This window comes from Nuphar pumila, chromosome 1 (genome assembly GCF_984573655.1).
Source record: "Nuphar pumila chromosome 1, dmNupPumi1.hap1.1, whole genome shotgun sequence".
In the NCBI taxonomy this organism is placed as follows: Eukaryota; Viridiplantae; Streptophyta; class Magnoliopsida; order Nymphaeales; family Nymphaeaceae; genus Nuphar; species Nuphar pumila.
In genome coordinates this window covers 99,702,202-99,724,944 of record NC_143249.1, presented here as the reverse complement: position 1 = coordinate 99,724,944, position 22,743 = coordinate 99,702,202, and positions in this window count along the sequence as shown.

The window sequence follows — 22,743 nt, the reverse complement described above, 5'->3', positions numbered from 1 at the left end:
TCGAGTCGGAACTCGAATCCTGAAGAAAAAGTAGATCAATTAAGAAGAAAAAAAAATCGAGTCGGAACTTCAATCCTGAAGGAAAACTAGATCAATGTGGACGCTGAATTTTAAAGTGTACCAGTGTGCACCGGATTTTGAAAATGAACCAGCACAAGCGTTGTGTTTTAAAAAATTACCAGTACGAACACTGGGTTTTGGAAAATTACCAGCACAAACACTGGGTTTTGAAAAATTACCAGCACGAACACTGGGTTTTGAAAAATTACTAGCACGAACACTGGGTTTTGGAAAATTACCAGCACGAACATTGGGTTTTGAAAAATTACCAATTGATTCTGATGGGAGTTTTTTAGTCTTCACCCTCATGATGACTTGGACAACTGTCAGAGCTTCAGGATTTATCCCTTATCCTGAATGGGTAACTCAGGTTTATCCCTTAACCTGAAGGGGAAATGAATTTGATGCAAATGGATGTAAATGAATGCGAATGCATGCAAATGCAAAAGAATGCAAATGTATGCAAATGAATGCAAAATGATGTAAATGGATGCACATGCATGCAAATGAGAGATTTGTTTGATCTTGCCTGTATAGAGAATGTTTTGAAGACAATTTTCAAAATAATGCCTCAGTGTAATAGGGGAAGAAAATTTTGGATAAAAGGAAGATAATTGACGTTCGAAGAATGCTCTACGAAGGGTACAAAGCAACTGACTTTTGATCGATTCAGAAGGGACTCTTAAGGGGACCAATTCTCATGAAAGAATATTTTGCAGAGAAGGAGAATAAAAAGTGACATCAAGCTTATGAGGAAAATTGATAATTTTATTGATGCATTGAAGGAAAGACAATCGGGATTACATCATCCCATTAAGATGATAAAGCAAGATGAGAAATGGAAAAGTGTTGGCATTGTCACCTTCTTGAGAAAAAAGCTCAGTCAGGATGATTAATCCTTCTTTTCATATTCAACGAGGAGATTCTTATCAATGCAGTCCTGAACAATGTTTTTGAAGACAAAATAGTGGTCAGTATCATGTCCTACTGCCCGATGGAATTTGCAGAACTGGTCCATGAATCTTCCCATTATCGTGGGAGGATCTGTGGCTCTTGGGAGCTTTACCATTTCTTTGGTCAACATATATTCGAGAATTTCATCGAGAGGCTGCTCAAGAGGAGTAAACTGGTGATCGTCACCCCAACCATCCCGCTTTTTCTTTTCTTTCTGTTGACTTAATTTTTCATTCTTCTTTGAAGACTTTTCTTTCTGACCTGTTGTTATCGTCGCAAAAATTTTCCGTCTTCCCTTCCCTTGCGGGAGAGAAAGAGGAAAACATGCTTCCGCGAGTCAAACTTGACCGGATTTTGGAAATTGTTTTGAAATACTCGTCTCCGTTTTTGAAAATTGTGGGAAAATCCATGGGATGGGGCTCGACCTGTCGGTACGAGGTTCATCCATTCCTGCTGCCTTTAACAGGGGTAATCCAACCAAGGACAAAAAATGTGCTTGACTTAGTTAAATCATCGAAATTGTGTTCTGTCCTAAATGCACAGAGAATTCAGGCATGTGCTATGAAATTTTGTAAAATGCAAGTCGGAAAACATGATGTATGCTTGGAAAATGCTTTTGGAGTTGGAAAATGTTTCTAAGGAAAATTGGAAATCAATTTCTTAGGAAATTCTGATAAAAGGATTTGAAATCTCAAGAAAGTTTGTAAAGATTCAGGAAAATCATGAAAGGTTGATAATCCTGGAAAAGTAGAAGTAATTCTTGAGAAAAGGTGAACATTTGAAAAGGAAAGCATTTGTCAGGAAAAGTCTAACTTTAAAAATTTTCTTTGGAAAACGATTGAAATTCATTGGAAAGCTCTTTGGAGAAGAGAAATCAAAACTTAGGAAATTGAAATCCTGAGAACATTGTCCTTGAAATATCTAAAAATCGATTTTGATTCTTGAGAAATATGAGGAACTCCTTTTGAAAATGAGTCTTAAGAAAAGAATATTTTCTAGGGAAAATCATGGGAAAACTTGACTTGGGAAATCCAACCTTGAAAATTTTCAGCGTTTCTAGAGAAATTGATTTCCTTGTAATAGAATTTTCTTGAGAAAATCATGAGAAATGCAAATGATACCATGATGCAAATGACATGAGTGGATGAATGCCTTTTTATGAAAAACCCTTTTTATTTTAGGAAAACATGCAATTTTAGGATTAAACTAAGCAGAATCATCACATATTCTGACTATGGCCGTAAATATGTTTATAATTTACTTAGTTAATTCTAAAATATTTTGTAAAATTGAAGGCATGCAGTGAAATTTTAGAAGATAGCCTAAGAGTGTAGGCTCAGTGTGACTGGTAGGAAGATGCTGAATCTGGGTTTCGTCCATATTCCGACTAGGGCCGTAAATATGGACTCCAGTGAGTTCATCAACTCCCTAAGAGTTGGTGCACGTGTCATTCGTGTACATCCATAGTGCTTTTGAAATAAAATGCATGAATCACATAAAAAGGATATTGCAGAAATTCAAACTATATGATATGCATCCTAATCTAAGCAGAAAAAAATTTTCTTATTCCAAAATTTACATTATTACAACACTAATTAAATGAAATAAAAGAAATTGCAGACTTCAACTCCTTCTTTTGAATATCCCTGCCAAACTTGAATTGGGGTTAGTTCAAATATGTGGGTTTTTCCAAGATTTTCCAATAATATTCTGAAATTATTAGACTGAGTTGGATATAAACCCTATTTTCTTGCTTTCTTGATATTTGAAATGATGTAAATGCAATAAATTCAGTAAGAAATAGTTTGAAATTCGAAATTGTGGTCAAAATAACCAAAATACCCCTTAATATTGAAGTTATACCTTTTAAAATCAGGGTTTTTGAAGCTAAAATTGAGATTTTGAAATTCGAATCGAACCAAATGATGATGAAATGCAGTATGAGGCATGATGACATGCTGCTAAACACATTAGGACCGTAGAATCAGAATTTTGACATGCTACCATTCATCAAAATTAACGAATTTTGCTTGTTTTTCGCTTGGATCAGGGTCCCGCAGGGCCCTATTTTGATGATACGATTAAACCGGGCATCAAACGAATTCCAAATGCTGTCAAATTCGTTATGGAGCATCTCTCTAACCTTATAAACAGCCTAGAATGCTAAAACTCACGAAATGATATGGTTTGGATGCAAAAGTTTACAGAAAATCTTAAAATGGGTGAGTTTCGCCTACGGACCCGAACCAAATGTAACACTTAATGTGATAATGCAAAAAATTCACCATAGAAACATCTGATATTTTGTATACTGCTAAAGGACATGAAATTGAACACTTTTGGCTTTTATAGCTTTGGGATTTGAACTACGGTGAGTTCGGTACCGAGAATTTGACTCTGACGGAGGTAAAATCGACCTGATCTGATATAAAATTGCTAAAAAAAATAGCAGTCCACCATGAAAATTTCTGATATTTAAATGCAAAAGTAATGCCAAAATCATGAAAATTTCAGAAACAACTTTCATTTTCATGATTTTGGCATTTGAGCAACAGGAACATAGATAAAATTATGACATTACTAGCCTAAACCAACAAATCAGACAAATATAACAAAACAAGAGACTAACAAGAAAAATCCGAAACTGATATTAAGACTGTTCTAAAAATCATAAAATTTCAGATGCAAACATAGGACACCCCGAACATGACATTCACGTTTTACAGAATTGGATTTGGAACAATACTCGAAGAGAACCCATCGACTTAAGTCGATCCAAAGTCTCAGAGGCCCAAATCAGGCTGTGACAAGTGTCCCGAACTCTCTGATTTTTGTCAGACATCAAACAATTTCAAAAAAATGAGAAAACATCAGATTAAATACTAGACATCATCTCGAGTTCCGAACATTTTTTGGATCCAAAATCAGACCTCATATGAGAGAGATCTAGATTTTACAAGTCGGAGATAAATTTCCAAAATGTATCTCGGGTAACAAAACCCGACCTACCATTTTGAACTTTTACCACAGTAAACAAATTCAAATCATTTGGAATTTTTCAAATACTGTTAGGGACACCTAAGGAAGCCTACTATGATTTTCTCAGCATTTTTAGAGAAAAATAAATACATGAAATGACGTGTGGACTGGCTGACAAAAACAGGAAGTTACCTAAATGAAGCTGAATGCATGAAATATTAAATAAATTCATGGAGCATACTATTTTAATGAAATAAAACGTAAATCTAACTTATTTTAATGCATGAACATGATGGAATGCGGAAATCTAATCAATAAAGCATGAAAACATCTTTTGCTATGTGTCATTTTACGAGAATAGCTTGATCCATCCCTCGGATGAGCTCTTTCTTCAAAACGACAATACGAATCGGGTAAGGATATTACTATAATGAAATCAATAGGGATAGAAGTGCACCTTGTGTTTTCCTGCAGCTTTGGAACTCCCGAAATGAACGGCTACCAACGGCTTCTTTCATCCTTCGATCCGGGCTTCCGAGGGTTCACGAAAATCGATGCACACCTAGATCGAATTGGAAGTGGTGCGAGCAAGGTTGGTGCTTCAATGCACCCTCTCAATTGAGCCCAAGGGGGGCGTGAATTCAAAACTTCAAAATCGTGTAGTAGGGCAACTCTGAGTGAAAATGCTAAATCCAAAGGGAGCTCTCCCTTCAGCTGGGCGTGGGACCTTGTATTTGTAGCATTTTTTTGAGATTTTTGAATTTCAAACAGGCTCAATCTGAGCCCTCCATGTGGCGCCATCTCAGGGCAAGCCACTTGGATTTTTGAGAAAATAGAAAAATGAGAATTTTGTGAGTGAGACACCTCAGCAAGGGATTTTTAAAAAATTTCAAACTTAGCTTGATTTTCTCTGCAGAAGTCTCCCAAATGGCGCTACCTCAGAGGGGGTTGCCTGGGGTTTTTGAAATTCAAACTCTGCTTTTCTGAAGCTTCTCATATGGCGCCACCTCATGGGGCTACCTTTTATTTTGAATAAAACAAAAAATGAAAATTGAAGCCAAGTGGGGTTCTGGAATGGCGCCACCTCAAAAGGGGGTTTGAGGTTTGACTCTAGAAGAAGTAGGAGCATGCCATGTGGCGCCACCTCTGAGGAGTTTGAATATTCAAATTTCTGCTTTTTCTGGAGGGAGCAGAGGATGACATGTGGCGCCACCTCAGGGTGGCTCCACGCTGCCATGTGGCAGGAGGACAGGAGCAGAGGAAGCCAAATGCGCCACCTCAGAGAAGGGTTGTGATGTCTTTTTGCAATCGTTGTAATTTTGAAAAGATTTTTATATGTAAAACATGTGAAAACCACACAAATCTAGGGAACGAGAATATTTCGTATTCAAGCACACAAATCTAAACTAAGCTTTATTGCCGTATTATTAAAATGTAAAATATTCAAGAAAAGTAAAAACAACTAACTATTACAACAAATGAATACCCTTCGCAGAGGGCGTAAAGTGCAATATTTACAACCCCAATTAAATTCCTAATTATAAACTGAAAAGTAAAAATCTTCTATTTTTGCACTTCGTGTCATGTAATTGCTTCCGCTCCAATCCTGTGCTATCCTGCACAATTCAAAGGAACACGAGCAGCACAAGAGAGAACTATAGAAACTAAAACTATACTAAACTAGCTAAATGCTAATTACAAAAGCAATTATGCAAGAAATCTAAATAACAATGCTAATTATTTCAAATGAACTAAGTACCTAATAATGGAACAGTAATTAAATCTAATATCAAAATACTAAAGTCATCTAATTACAAAGATGCTAATTAAATCTAACTACTAAGTAACTAAACCATCTAATTATAATGCAAATCACCACTAACTAACTGCTAAGCTAATATCTAACAGCTTACTAAACTAATAGCATTACATCAAGTTCATTGTTACGCAAGTTCAGTGGGTAATGCACCAATTTCAGACAGAACATTCAGCAACCTTGAAATCCTATAGAGCCTCAGCAAATTAATCTCTTGTATTATGCAAATTAACACTCAATTGATCAGCAAATTTAATCATCGAATATGATCCATCAAACAATTAATACAATTCTTTGTATTAAAAGATTCACAGAAAATAGCAACAAAAACCAAATATAGCCTTCAACCGGCTATCAGGAACCACTCCTCTTACTTGAAATCAATGAAAATAAACTGCTTAGATCTCATTGCTTTTATCAGAAAACATTATTTTACTGATTAAAAAAAAATTCAGTGGCTATCAATATTCACATCGGATTCAGCCATCCGGTTGAATATTTTTTTTCAAAATCAATACTAGAATTTCAAAGAACAACAGATATCCACTGGAACTTTCAAACAGCTGTTGGAATAACCAGAACTCAGAAATCTAAACACTCAAACAGAAAAAAAAATTCAAACATTCGGTCAATCTTCAAATTATCCCTTGATAAAATTTCAACACTCAGTCATTGAAAACAATAATAAAATCAAAGTCATTCACGAGTTCAATCCTTGATCGGAAACAGTAAACCGTGAACTGAATTTCACGGTGGTTCAAGAATGAAATGCTTGTTTCCCTCTTTGCGTGCAGTGAATCAGGAGATTCCCATCGGCTGGACTGTATCCATCTCTCTGATTGATGCCAGGAACCTATTTTGAATTACTTTGAACACATTAATCGCTAGAATTTTAGATCAATTGATACAGAGTTCGCCGGAAAACTCATACCGGCAGAAATTCAGTCATTGAACGTCAGACAATCAATCGGATGATTGATTACAGAACTTCCATCTCAATTCAATTGGATCAAAACCTTATGGGATTGAAATCGATCTACATCTCTGCTAGATGCTAAAAATCATGTTTAGATTCTGCACAAATACTTACCGGAAATCTAAACGACATCAATGATAAACGAGTTCCGACAGAATTAAATTTTCCGATAAATTAAAATCAGAGACTAATTATTAATGCTCCATCGATCAACAATTAAAAACAATCACTCACTCTAAGTTTAAACAAATTAACACATGAATCCATGGGCTGTAATCAATCCAGATAGCATCTGATCAAAAACTTCACAGGCATATATTCGATCCATTACTTTTGACTATTCAACTTCTAGCAATCGATCAGATGATCGATTATATAATAATTTTTTTTATCAGATAATCTTGATTATGCTGGATTATCTAAAATGATCTATCAGATTTCAAAATAGAAAATTTCTGCTAATGTTGATGCTTTTGCAAGAAGAACCGAAGTGATGATGCCACTAATTTGCAACTGCTGTAAACTAATTAAGCTACTGTAACTATAACTAAGTAAACTACAGGAAATAAAATGTGCTGCATAGATCTAAATGAAAAATTAACAAATCATTACCTATTTGAGATCAAAAGAAAGAATGCTATGCAAAGAAGAAGAAGAAGAAGTTAAGAAGAAGAACTCACCGTATATGGAGGGGTTAGAAGAGAGGTGAAATCCTCTCTCTTGCTTCAGCCATTTGTTGGAATTCTCCACCGGAAAGAGGATGAGAAAAAGAGGGGAAAATAGGGAGAAGGAGAAGAAGAGGTAAGAAGAGGTGGAGAGGAAGGGGAAGAAGAGAGGGCTTGGGCAAAAGAGAGAAGACAAGCCTCTCTTCCCCCTACGTATCATATTTAAAGATTTGAACTTTTGTCCATAAGTCCCTCTTCTTTTTAAAATTGCATTTCAAAACCTCTCTTCAAAAAGTTATTTACAAAACAACTCAAAATGACTATGTTTTAGAAAATACAAAACTAAGTCTATTTTAACTCTAATTTTTTTATGATTTTCAAAAACTAAACTACTACAATTATGTCAAACACTAAAATATGCATTAAAATGTAAAATAACACTATTTTTCATGCATTTTCTATTCTTATATTATTTTAGCACATTTACTCGAAACTAACATAAAATTGGGTTTTTAAATCATTTTCTCATGAAATCATGCATATTTTTATATGGAATATCCCTAAAATATATGCATGATCAAATACCCCCATGCTTATGTTTTGCTAGTCCTCAAGCAAACTAGACAAATGCATGAAATCAAAACTATCAACTAACTCACTTTCGTAGGAATCACGGTTGCATTTAGCTCATGCAACAAGCCCTTTCAACCCCTGGGTTACCCTAGTGGACGAGTAAGGTCTCGTGAGGGTTTGCAGTGATGCTACCCACAAACATCTCTGTCATGTATGCATAATATTACACATCCTCATAAGCAGTAGATAATCAAAGACTTTATTTCCACAAATATTTTCTGTTATTTCAAAATCACAATATAATTAGAGTCTTTTATATACCACCACAGAAACAGAATTTCTTTCACTTTTCTAAATATCACAATTATTTATGTTTTATTCTTGGAAAATCCAATAAAAAAAAGTTATTATTTACTTATCCTCACTCATATGTTTTCTCCACAGGTTTTCTGAATCACACTTCTAAGCACTGAACTTTTCTTTCTTTTTAAGCTCTTTTCTCTCTCTCTCTCTTTTTTTTTTCTTTTCACGCTTTTTCTTTTTCTCACTTATTCTTCTCTTATAGCTTGCGTGTGGTCTGCTTTTATGCCTTGTGCAATGTCAATATCTTCTATACTTTTTCAATACATACCAAAAGATATCAACTAAGACATAAAAGTGACTTCCTTCATTCACCTTTGCAACATGAGAGTCAAACATTTCAACTTGTATCTGTTCTCAGCTACTTAGGATCACGAAGTTTTCCACTCTCCTTTTCGAAATGGAATTAAAAGTTTTAATTTACATCTAAGTTCCATCTACTAAGGATTGTGGAATTATCCAAACAACCTAACGCATGCTTTTTCTCACTTTTCGAGCTCTTTTTTACTCTTTTGTTCATTTGCTTAGTTTTTCAAAAATAGAACTGTGCATATTCATATTTATGATTCAAAATAAATTCTAACATGTATCTATCATCATTTCTTCGAAATCCGCATAAACAACCATAATTTTTAGATCCATGTCAGAAAAAAAATTTCGTGGGGCTTAAAAATCCTCTAAAAACATCAGATTTGAAATGACATTCATATAAGTTCAAACTCTTTCTTTAAAAATCTACTTTTCATGAGAGATGTGTAAACATGTGCAAGAACGTAAACAGAAATATCAAGGTGTGCAAACTACACCCTCCCCCATGCTTGAATGACACTGTCCCAGTGACACTCCCCCATGCTTATATGAAACTAAGTGAATGCACATGAGAAGAAATAAATGAGGGAAAAGAGTAGAATGACCTGACATGAATTAAAAATGCACGTTCTATGAATGTAATGAATGCAATGTATACATGACAAAACATGAAACTCATAGAAAGAGATAGAAAACGAAAAATAAAACCAAAGAAAATCTACAAATCCTAACAACAAATGTAATACTGTACAAAATATGGGTTACCTCCCATAAAGCGCTAAGTTTCACGTCCCCAGCCAGACGGATCTCTGGAAAAACCTTCATCGTCCATGAGATCAATGGACATGAAGTCAGGCTTAACCGGGCTCTATGTAGAAAAGAGTGTCATCTGTGACACTGCACACTGTGTTTCCATCCTGTCTACCTCTAAATGTAGTATCATGACTCTCTCGACATAAAGGATGGAGATTAGTCTCATCTGAGAGACTAGTCAGGAAATGAGAGTCTAGGACCGATCGATTATCAATGAATGCAACTTCAGACAAGTGGTGAATATGATCTGGCTTGACTTGGTCAAGCACCTTCTGCATCTGTACCTCTTGCTTACTAAAAATCGATGATCCTAAAGGCTGAGAAAATGGGGCTTTATGTGAAGACTTTAACAACTGAGGGCCTTTCCCCTTCTGCTGAGGTATCATGAAAATTGACTCGTCAGTAGAAGTGATATGGGGCTCATGAGTCGATTCCTGAATGGTCTGATACGCCTTCCCGCTCTGAAGGGATGTATCAAATTTGACTTGCTCATGATGTGAAGTAGTGGGATGCAAGTCAAATGACATGGAATCCTCTCCCTTGGATGTGACAACAGACTGACTATGAAGGTTCCCCTGACTTTGCCTACTGAAGGTCTCAACCAACTGTCCCAATTGAGTCTCTAGCTTGGCTATTGACTGCGTATGGGAGCTCAGAACTTGTAATATTCTATCTTGGAAGGATTGACTAGGTGAAGGCTCATGAGAATGGGGTTGAGTATAAGTAGGTTGGGCCGGGGGATGAACCTGTGGAAAAATGGGATGCAAGTAACCTTGTGAAGGGTTACTGTGTCTGTACTGTGTCTGGGAGGGCTGATGGGATGAGGATGTGAATTGGTTTCGCCAACCTGGGTTATATGGTAGTGTAAATGAATCAAGCATGGGTCTAGCGAAACCTTGGGCAGCATTCACCTGCTCCTGAACGAATTCAGGATATAGCGGTGCTGCCGGACAAGCCGAAACACAGTGTGCAGGGCTAGCACAAAGCTTGCACACACTTTCTACTGGACTTCGCGAAGAATTGGCTAAGAATTGATCTAACTTCATAGTCAACTGGTCAACTTTGGTACGCAATTCTAACTCGGACCCAACTTCGGAAATCCCAACTTTCCTAGGACCACTAGACAGAGATGTAGTCTTATCGAGCCGTGAAGACAAAACATGATGCATCGTGTTTTCACTCAAGGTCTCAAATAAAGACCACGCCTCGTCCTCACTCTTGAGCAAAAAAGTGCCCCCACAAGACGAATGAACAATCTGATGGTGCTTCTCAGTAAGCCCGTCATAGAAATACTGCACCAACTGCCAACGAGGCACCTGGTGATGGGGACACTTGCGGAGAAGATCTTTCAATCTCTCCCAAGACTCGTGAAACTGTTCTCCCTTAATTTGAGAAAAACTGGTTATAGCTTTACGAAACTGATTCGTTTTACCAATTGGGAAGTACTTTTTGAGGAATTCATGTTGCATTCCTTCCCAAGTAGTAATACGAACCGTCTCAAGAGATTTTAGCCAGTGCTTGGCTTTATCTTTGAGAGAGAACGAAAACAAAGTCAACCTCATAGCGTCGTCTCCAAAATTATTGATTCGCACAGTCGAGCAAATCTCAAGGAATTCGTCGAGATAACGATATGGGTCCTCATTGCTAAGGCCATTAAACAAAGGTAGCATTTGAATCACACTGGCCTTAATCTCAAAATGACTCGCTCCTACATCAGGTCTCGTGATGCAGGAGGCAAGAGTATACGTATTTGGCATGAAGTACTCCCTCAAAGGATGGATCAAATGATGATCGTCAGCCATTGCGTACACCTTGGAGTAGACCGGTGTAGCACACGTCCTAACTTTAGGTTTTCTACCTAACTAACGCACTAAGCAGCCAAACCACGCAAACCACAAAGTGAGTAAACTAAAAACAACACAAACTAAACAATCACCACACAAGTACACATAACAGAGATTATGCAAAAGAAATATAAAATCTATGTGTATGGTACCAATCGTACACAGTCACCTCTAAGGGAATCCTAGTAGGTGGGTTGTGCAGAAAAGTAAGCTCGTCTCTACGATATGCACATACGTGGTTCTAAACCTAAATGCAAGCAAACACTAGGCAATAAAGCGAATACTAATATTACGCCGTTCCCCGGCAACGGCGCCAAAAATTTGATGTCTTTTTGCAATCGTTGTAATTTTGAAAAGATTTTTATATGTAAAACATGTGAAAACCAGACATCAAATAATAAAAACCGATTCTCACTAGTGGATGAGACCGGGTCAAACTTAGGGAACGGGAATATTTCGTATTCAAGCACACAAATCTAAACTAAGCTTTATTGCCGTATTATTAAAATGTAAAATATTCAAGAAAAGTAAAAACAACTAACTATTACAACAAATGAATACCCTTCGCAGAGGGCGTAAAGTGCAATATTTACAACCCCAATTAAATTCCTAATTATAAACTGAAAAGTAAAAATCTTCTATTTTTGCACTTCGTGTCATGTAATTGCTTCCGCTCCAATCCTGTGCTATCCTGCACAATTCAAAGGAACACGAGCAGCACAAGAGAGAACTATAGAAACTAAAACTATACTAAACTAGCTAAATGCTAATTACAAAAGCAATTATGCAAGAAATCTAAATAACAATGCTAATTATTTCAAATGAACTAAGTACCTAATAATGGAACAGTAATTAAATCTAATATCAAAATACTAAAGTCATCTAATTACAAAGATGCTAATTAAATCTAACTACTAAGTAACTAAACCATCTAATTATAATGCAAATCACCACTAACTAACTGCTAAGCTAATATCTAACAGCTTACTAAACTAATAGCATTACATCAAGTTCATTGTTACGCAAGTTCAGTGGGTAATGCACCAATTTCAGACAGAACATTCAGCAACCTTGAAATCCTATAGAGCCTCAGCAAATTAATCTCTTGTATTATGCAAATTAACACTCAATTGATCAGCAAATTTAATCATCGAATATGATCCATCAAACAATTAATACAATTCTTTGTATTAAAAGATTCACAGAAAATAGCAGCAAAAACCAAATATAGCCTTCAACCGGCTATCAGGAACCACTCCTCTTACTTGAAATCAATGAAAATAAACTGCTTAGATCTCATTGCTTTTATCAGAAAACATTATTTTACTGATTAAAAAAAAAATCAGTGGCTATCAATATTCACATTGGATTCAGCCATCCGGTTGAATATTTTTTTTCAAAATCAATACTGGAATTTCAAACAACAACAGATATCCACTGGAACTTTCAAACAGCTGTTGGAATAACCAGAACTCAGAAATCTAAACACTCAAACAGAAAAAAAAATTCAAACATTCGGTCAATCTTCAAATTATCCCTTGATAAAATTTCAACACTCAGTCATTGAAAACAATAATAAAATCAAAGTCATTCACGAGTTCAATCCTTGATCGGAAACAGTAAACCGTGAACTGAATTTCACGGTGGTTCAAGAATGAAATGCTTGTTTCCCTCTTTGCGTGCAGTGAATCAGGAGATTCCCATCGGCTGGACTGTATCCATCTCTCTGATTGATGCCAGAAACCTATTTTGAATTACTTTGAACACATTAATCGCTAGAATCTTAGATCAATTGATACAGAGTTCGCCGGAAAACTCATACCGGCAGAAATTCAGTCATTAAACGTCAGACAATCAATCGGATGATTGATTACAGAACTTCCATCTCAATTCAATTGGATCAAAACCTTATGGGATTGAAATCGATCTACATCTCTGCTAGATGCTAAAAATCATGTTTAGATTCTGCACAAATACTTACCGGAAATCTAAACGACATCAATGATAAACGAGTTCCGATAGAATTAAATTTTCCGATAAATTAAAATCAGAGACTAATTATTAATGCTCCATCGATCAACAATTAAAAACAATCACTCACTCTAAGTTTAAACAAATTAAAACATGAATCCATGGGCTGTAATCAATCCAGACAGCATCTGATCAAAAACTTCACAGGCATATATTCAATCCATTACTTTTGACTATTCAACTTCTAGCAATCGATCAGATGATCGATTATATAATAATTTTTTTTATCAGATAATCTTGATTATGCTGGATTATCTAAAATGATCTATCAGATTTCAAAATAGAAAATTTCTGCTAATGTTGATGCTTTTGCAAGAAGAACCGAAGTGATGATGCCACTAATTTGCAACTGCTGTAAACTAATTAAGCTACTGTAACTATAACTAAGTAAACTACAGGAAATAAAATGTGCTGCATAGATCTAAATGGAAAATTAACAAATCATTACCTATTTGAGATCAAAAGAAAGAATGCTATGCAAAGAAGAAGAAGAAGAAGTTAAGAAGAAGAACTCACCGTAAATGGAGGGGTTAGAAGAGAGGTGGAATCCTCTCTCTTGCTTCAGCCATTTGTTGGAATTCTCCACCGAAAAGAGGATGAGAAAAAGAGGGGAAAATAGGGAGAAGGAGAAGAAGAGGTAAGAAGAGGTGGAGAGGAAGGAGAAGAAGAGAGGGCTTGGGCAAAAGAGAGAAGACAAGCCTCTCTTCCCCCTACGTATCATATTTAAAGATTTGAACTTTTGTCCATAAGTCCCTCTTCTTTTTAAAATTGCATTTCAAAACCTCTCTTCAAAAAGTTATTTACAAAACAACTCAAAATGACTATGTTTTAGAAAATACAAAACTAAGTCTATTTTAACTCTAATTTTTTTATGATTTTCAAAAACTAAACTACTACAATTATGTCAAACACTAAAATATGCATTAAAATGTAAAATAACACTATTTTTCATGCATTTTCTATTCTTATATTATTTTAGCACATTTACTCGAAACTAACATAAAATTGGGTTTTTAAATCATTTTCTCATGAAATCATGCATATTTTTATATGGAATATCCCTAAAATATATGCATGATCAGGTTGCTTCCACTTTTTCTGATGCAGGGGGATTTGGACACGTGGCGGTTCAGGATGGCTCTGCTTCTGACAAGTGTCAGCTAGCTGGAGGAGTCTTCTCAAATGGCGCCAGCTCAGGGTAGATTTGAAATTCAAATGAGGTTGGTTCTGGAGGACTGGTGGGTGGACATGTGGCAGCATCTCTGGGAGATCCTGCAGTGACACATGGCAAAAGGGAAGAGAGGGAGAAGAACCATGTGGCGCCACCTAAAAAAAAAATGAAATAAAATAATTTTATGAATGAAAATCAGCATTTGCGCCAACTAGGCCTTGTTTGAATTTTTTTGAATGGTTGTTGTTTTTGAAGAAGGCCAAGAGTGACACGTGTCCTCTACTTTTTCTGAAGGAAGCTAAGAGTGGCATGTGTCACTTACTTTTCTGAGAAAAGTAAGGAGAGACATGTGTCAGTCTGCATTTTCTGAAGAAGGGAGAGATTGACACGTGTCCTCTGTAGGAGACACCCTTCAAATGGCGCCACCTTAGAGGAGACAAGCTTTACTTTTTCTGAATAGGGCAGCACATGACACTTGGCATCTCATGGTGACCTTGGAATGACACATGGCACAGGGTGAAGATGGTGGACATGTGGTGCCATCTTAAAGAGGCCCCACACTGACACTTGGCAAAGAAATGGAAAGAGAGAGAAAATGACATGTGGCGCCACCTCTAGGTGAACCCCACGCTGACACATGGCTGGGAAATGGGAGGAGAGAGAAAAAGACAAGTGGCGTCAATCCAAGGACAAGGCTCCTATATTTTAGGATTTTTTTCAAAATTCAGGTTTTTCAAAAGAAAAGCCTATGTGGCACCACCTCAGGGTGGGTCCCACATTGCTTCTTTATTGAAATAAGGACAAGACAGTAAACCTCTTTTTGGAAATTTCATAAAAATTTGGACCAATTGGCAAAACAGACATTTTGAAAGGATTTGGCCCCTGTGGGGTGATTTTGCAAAAGAATGATATTGGAAATTGCTGACAAAAGGGTAAAATCTGAGATGAAGTGGCTGAAGTCCATATTGAAAACTATCCAGATCGTTTTCCTGAGGAAATATTTTGAAATTCAGAGTCCTGGGGGTAAAATGGGAAGAATTGATAATTTTGAAGACCCAGGGTTTTGGAATCGATTTTAAAAAGAGTTGAAATTCGAATCTAGATTGAAGGTTTTGAAATTGAGAGTTCTGGACCTCGAAATGACATGCTGTGCAGTGCAATGATATGAAATGTTCATGTAATGCTATGCAATGACATGTTTTTTGAAATATAATCTTTAATCAGGATTTGGAGATTCTAGTCTCCTGTTAGGAGTAGAATTTTGAACATCTGAGCTAGAATAGAGAAATTTTGAGAGTTGTAGATGAAATTTGGACTTTTGCAAGTTCTGAGCTCAAAAATTGACCATTTTGCCCTCCAGTGATCTCAAAGGATGAATGATGATGCTGGGTGGAAATGTCACTAACCAAGCTTTCTAGTTTTGCAGGAACATTAAAGACTTTATTTTCCTTTATTTCATGTATTTAAATTTCAATAGTGATGTAATTTGTAATTAAACTTTGGAATAAGAATTTACATTTTCTGCTTAGCTTAGGCTGCATTGCATATAGTTTATTTTCTTTTTAATAATGTTAATGTGTGATGGATGATGATTCATGCATATTCAAACTCACTATGGTCTACACGAATGGCACATGCACTAGCTTTTATGAAGTTTATAAACTTGGTGGAATTTGTATTTATGGCCATAGTCAGAATATGAAGGATATCCAGATTTATGATCTTCACATTAGCCACATTCAGCCTACACTATTAGGCTAACTTCAAAATGCACTGCATTTCTCAAAAATACAAAAAGTATTTCTCAATACCTCAAATCCATATTCATTCATTTCATGCATTTGCCAATTCCAATTCGAATCTCAATTCAAAGAAGTTCATTTTCTCAAAATCTTCTAAGTCTTATTCAAAAATCGATTTTCTCAAAACATTGATTTGCCAATGATATTTCAAGTATTTCCCAAGTTCCAAATTCGATTTTCCAAGTTATATATTCAATTTCAAAGTTTGAATTCAAAGAAATCAAGTTTTTCAAAGTTATTTCACATTTCTCAGAATCAATTTTCACAAAACCTCTAGATTCTTCAGAAATCGATTTTTACTTTTCTCAGAAGTACATTTCAAATCCCAATTCACGATTTTCCATGTGATATCTATTCTAAGTGTTTCAGTTATTCAAAGCAAACATCATGTTTTCAAATATGCATTTTCAGAAAATTCATAGCACATGCCTGATTCTATGTGCATTTAGAAGTTAGAATATGATTTAGACAAGTTGAATAGAGCAGAGCAGTAGATTGATCCTTGGTTCGATTACCCCTATTAAAGGTGGCAGGAACGGTCGAACCTCGTACCGACAGGCGAGTCCCATTCTACGGAATTTTCCCGCATTTTAAAACGGAGGCGAGTCATTTTCAAAAACTTTTTCAAAGGTCAGTTTGACTCGCAAAAAGTAAAAATTTTGCGATGATAACAGATGGACCTACCCCAAAACTATCACTTGGTGCCATGGGCCACTACGCACTCCCTGCAGGCCCGGTTTGGGCAGCGCTGCAAACCCGCAAGGAAGACAACAACTATGCTGTCATGCAAAACTGCAAGGGCCGAATACCCTGGACCAAATGGGGGGTCCTGTCTAGGGAAGGGCCACAACAAAAACTTAGCAAACAAGGGACAGCCTCGGGTCTGGACTGCTTGGTCCAGGCACACGCCGGGCTGGCCCAAACTGCTGGGAGGTCTGGACTGAGCGTCCAGTCCAGCTATGGCACAACCACTAACAATCGGTTCAGGTCTGGACCGACCGGTCCAGACCACAGAGGGTATTTCCAAACTGGAGTATGGTCTGGACCAAATGTCCAGACCCCAGTTGGGTTCAGCCCGCACCGCAAGGAAAAGGGTGCAGTCAACAGCTGCATGGCTGCAGCAAAAACCGAACCCAAATGGAGAAAAGACAAGTGCAGAGCTTAACGCCTTAATCAGAAAAAGGGATGAAAGGCATGTCACCCAACCGAACTGAGTTAGGTCAAGGCCTTTGACAGGTCTGGACCGAGTTCCGTCCAGACCATGTCAGGCCCACTGGGACCCTAAAAAAAAAAGGAAGGTGCGCAACAGAAGAAATGGAAAGAGAGGGAGGGGCCCCAGCCGAACGGGCGTGAGACAACCTTTGACAGATTTGGACTTCATTCGGTCCAGACCATGTCAAAGAAACTGAGTGGCCGAAATCCATGAACCCAACATGGGTTTGGCCATTGGTTGTTCCAGACCAAAGAGGAGGGGGAAAACACCCAGACCAAGGTTCGGTCAGGGGCGTTAGGTACTGCTGGACCTGTCTAGCAGTATGGACCAGTCCAGCTAAAAAAAAAGAAAACACATGATGTCAATAGCCGAGCGAAAACTGAAAACCATTGAAAAACAAAGCAGGAAGAAGTAGAAGATGCATTTCACCAAAGCTCGACCGGTCTAACTCAGGCCAACAGCACCCCAAATCTAAGAAGGTCGACCCGGCTGGACCAGAGGTGTTGGGCATAGGGTTGTATCCATGGCCTCCTTGCCAAAATGCACAAGGCTACTAAAAAAAAAACACTTAGCTAACACGAATGCAGCTATGCAAGGAAGAAAAACTGAAACCATATTTGACGAAACACAAAAGAGTAAACGGTCTCTTGTAGTGCATCATTTACATTGCTCGAAGGAGGATTAAGGCTTACCAATGCCTATCCTATATGAAGAAAATGCCTAAAACATGCTTAACCGAGAGCTCATTCACAATGCATGCAACGCATTTTGTAAAACACATAATGAGGAATCAAAAACTAAAATGCTCAATCGATAACTCCACTTTAATGCATGCAAGCTTACTTAAGGAACCCATCAACGTGGAACTAATAGAAATATCAAAGTGTTCTCAAAATGAAAACTCACCTTAAGGTATGTAAAAAGAGAGATTTACGAAAATGCAAGAACATGTAGGGCATGTTCAAAACGAAATCCACAAACATGAAAGGAGAGCTCACCTTCGAGGCTTTAATGGAGCTGGAACTAGGTGCTCACGGTGGAGAGAAAGGGTGTAGAGAGAGGTGAGAGGGGAGAGCAAGAAGGGAGAGAGAGAAGGCTCCAAGAAAATCGCCCAAGGGTGAGCCTCTTTCTCTCTCTTCAAGACTTAAGTAGGTAGGTTAAAGAGCAATGGACGACTAGGATTAAAACTAATAAGATTGAGGGCTGGGGTGCTCCACGCCCCCCCATAGCCAGCTGATGATGCATGAAATGCACATCATGTTATTTATTTATTCATGCATTTTGTGGTGATTTTAAGGTTTAAAACCCACGATTAGATGTATTTTGATATCAAGGGGTTGTGGTTCGAATTTTAGAAAAATTGGAGTTAAATTGAGAGAGTTATGGCTATTTTAGTGTTCAGGCACGGGTTTCAAGGTGGATCGGATCCATATCTGACACAAATAGGCTGTTTTGGACTTTGGATCAATGTTTAAAAAGCCTAAATCCAACCCACACATGAATCCATATCCATTTAGAAAAGGTTTTCAGAAAACCCCCTCTAAAAGGGGCGCATAGTAATATTTTTCATTTTAAACCTTTTTCTGAAAAGTGCCCAAATTATAAAATCTATTTTTCAGCAAGCCCTAGACGGTTTTTGCCTTGGATTTCATGCCCCCTCAACTGAATCTTGCTCCAGCCCCCTTCTCCCCTCTCATTCCACGCCATCTCCATTGAAGATTGAGATTTCGCTTGAGATTCAAGCATTTCTTAATCTCTTTTCTTACATACCTTTTCATTTCTTTTCCCCCTTGTTGGATATTCACTGTGTTTGCTGTATTTTGCAGGTGTAGCATAGGTTGAAGACACATTTTCTTGCTTGGAAGTGCGAGACACTCCAACAAGAAGGATTGGCTCTACCTCCATCCGATCTTCTAAGCCACCCGATCGAGAATTGGCTCATTTTCCATCCTCGGTGGACTTCAAACGTGGTACAGCTGCAAAGGAGAGCTTTGTAGTGATATTCCAGCATCAACAAAGATGATGAGGCGTGTTTCCAATGGTTGAATCCGCTCTTTCCATCCCCATAGTTGTCGGATTGCCCTGGAGGTTGGTCTTACTCTTTCCCCTGTTCTTTTAGATAGAATCGAGTCTACCCAAAGTATTTCTTATACCTTCAGCCCATTTTCTATTTTTCTTATTATTTGACAGCCAACCACTCTCATGGATCTGTGTTTTCTGTTTTTGCAAATCGTTTTTGAGTCTAGATTAGGTGTGATTGTTGTTTCCCAATCATTTTCATCCAAAACATGAAAATTGGCTAGACCTTTTCTAGCCGATTTTATCATTTTCTAAATTTTGATTTTCTATAATTTCTTAGCAGAAAAACATGTTTCAAGGTCTAAGTTAGATCTAGGTGTGCCGTTGGGTCTGTGTTGAAATTTTGTTTTATCTCAAAAACCTCAAAATCGGCTAGATTTATTCTAGCCGATTCCAACGTTTTGGTTATTCTGATTTCTGAAAACTTTTTAGCTGTGTTGTGTGCCAAAACTATTTTGTTTCAATTAGTTTCCAGTTTAAATAAGCGTTGTTTCTTGTTGGGTCATTGGTCATAGTGTATGTTTGTCGAGTTAGATCAATCGTTTAGGGTGTGTCGTGTCATTGTGGAAGCATTTGTGCTCATTTCAGTTTAGCATCAGTTTTCGTGTGCTGCAATTCCAATAGATCATATATCAGCAGTTTCAATATTGATTTAGTTGATAATTAGGTTGCTTGTAACTTCATTTAAGTTTGTTCAAAAAGAAAAAGAAAGAAAAAAATTCCATTGTTTCATAGAGGAAAAAAAATCGGTTTTGACGTTTTATTAATTTTAGTTTTCTGAAAATTTTCTGGTAACATAGTGTGGTAATTAGGTTCGTTTCCAGTAAATTAAAGTCTAGTTTATCTTAACTTTATGTTTGCTTATTGTCTTTGTTTTATGTGTGTTTAAAGTGAAAAAGAAAAAAAAAAGTTATTGATTTTTTTAGTTAGGAAAAATTGAGTTTTGTAGAATGTTGTCTTCTCCAAGCTAGACGTCTGCCATTAGAGGTCTAGCTGGAGCTTGAGGGTGTTTGGTAAGTTTTATTTCAGAATAGGTAAGCTAATAAGGTTGTCTAGATTCATTGAATTAGGATTTGGTGTCTTAGACGTTTTTTTTTTTAAGTTTGTTTAGGTAAGTCTTGAATTAGATGTTATCTCATTTAGTCTTTTATAAAGTCGTGTGTCCATTCCATTCCTAACCTTGTTTTGTATTAGGTAGATGTTGGTTTAATTAGATTAGTAATAGTCTAGTTTAATTAGGTCGAATTTAGAAGAAGGTTATTAGAGTAATTTTAGTGGCCAACGAGTTTGGCAACTTTGGATTCCCCCAAATTTGTGGGAGGCAATTAAAGAATGCTTTGAATTGTTTAGCCAGCCTAGAGAGAAGAGTTTCCCTCCTCTACACGTTTGGAAATAAAATTTAAGTTTCAAATACCTTTCTAAAAACGTGTCCAAAGATTTGGGAAAGATTTTTAAGATTGGTTTATTGCTTTTAAGGAGAACCAAAAACGTATGGGATCCCCTCTTTGCTGTACGGTTTTACTTATTTGAATCTTCCAATTTCTTTGCCAAAACATTCATTGTGTATACCTTCCTTTCCAAAAATTATTTTTAGCATTAATATCCCCTTCTCTCTCTCTAACGTTCTATTTTGACATAGAGTATATTTAGTATTAATTAATTTACTGAGTTTGACTTAACCTTAGGTTCTAGAAATTGATACATTAGTTAAGTAGGTATTAATTAGTTTTATTGATTTTCGGTTTTAGTTAATTAGATTTGAATTTTGAAGTTTCCATTTTAGTTAGTTTGTCTAACCTAGGCAACCTAGAGGGTCCATAGTAGGTCGTGAGCCCAGTCAAAGTCCAAAGCTAGCCCAAACCGTCCCTCTTTAGTAACCATAGTCTCCTCCTAACTCTAGTTAGTCAATATCTTTAGTTAAATTATTTAGTTCATTTTTGAGGTGCTAACTTGTTCTTCTTAACGATTCCATTTAATGTGTGGATTGAATGTGTGTTGAGTAGTTAAGAGTTAATTTAGATCTAGCCTAGTTATTAGCATTAGTACTCTTATTTTGTGCATGTAATTTAGTTTATCATAGTTTAGGTGTTAGTAATTAGATTAATTTTCCAAGTAGTTCGTGTAGTTCGTGTTTAAATAGGGTAATTCATTTAAGAGTTTTAAATTCTGTTATTTGTGTTAGTTTAGCAATTAACTAATAGTGTTAGGACTGTTGCTTGCATTTAATTTGTAGTCTTAGTGTAAAAAGTGAATTCCCCAAGTGAATAGTACACTGATTCAAGAAACTGATTTTTGCTTTGTCTTGCACTCGTCATTTTATGTTCCAAATTTTCGCGTTTTTCAAGAATTTTTGCTCTATTCTCTTTATTGGCGTGTTCACTCTCTGCAGTCCAAAATTCAGCTCATTTCAAGTTGATTTGGTCTGGTTTTTGAGTGTTTTGTGAAAATAGCTTTTTCGGGTTTCTCAATTTCAGGTCCTGTGATTTCCAAAATTATCTTGATTTTGAAACACTTATATCTGAAGTTTCAGATAGCATTTTTCAAATCTGTAAAAACTGTCAGATTTTTGAATCTGTTAGTTACAAAACAGAAGAAATGTCAGGAATTTTGGACTTTGTTTGCCCTATCAAACACTCTGTTTGCGAAAAGCTGTTAGAATTCACTTTTTCACTAGTTAGGGGTAAAATAGTCATTTCAGGGTTTTATTAATTTTCATGAGTTTTCTGCATTTTTCAGCATTTTAGCTAGTGTATCTATATTAACCACGTAGTTAGGGATAGATTAGCCATTTCGTAAAGTTAGTTTAATAATTTATTTGATTTTTAGTGCTAATTAGAGTTTGAGTTGGTTAATTTCTATAGAATTAGGTTTAGTTTAATTGTTGAATTTATTTGTTATAAATGTTTACTGACTTTTTACTTTCTTTGTTTTAGGTTGAAAAGCTACTAAAGAGTACAAGGTTAATCTTGTCCAGTGTGAAAAAACATCATCAAACAAATGTGAGGGGATGAGAGAGCTCGATAAAGGGGATGAGTTAGAAAAAAAAAATGTATGAGCACGACCAGTCAAGGAGATCTGGGCTATTTGTTTCTTGAATG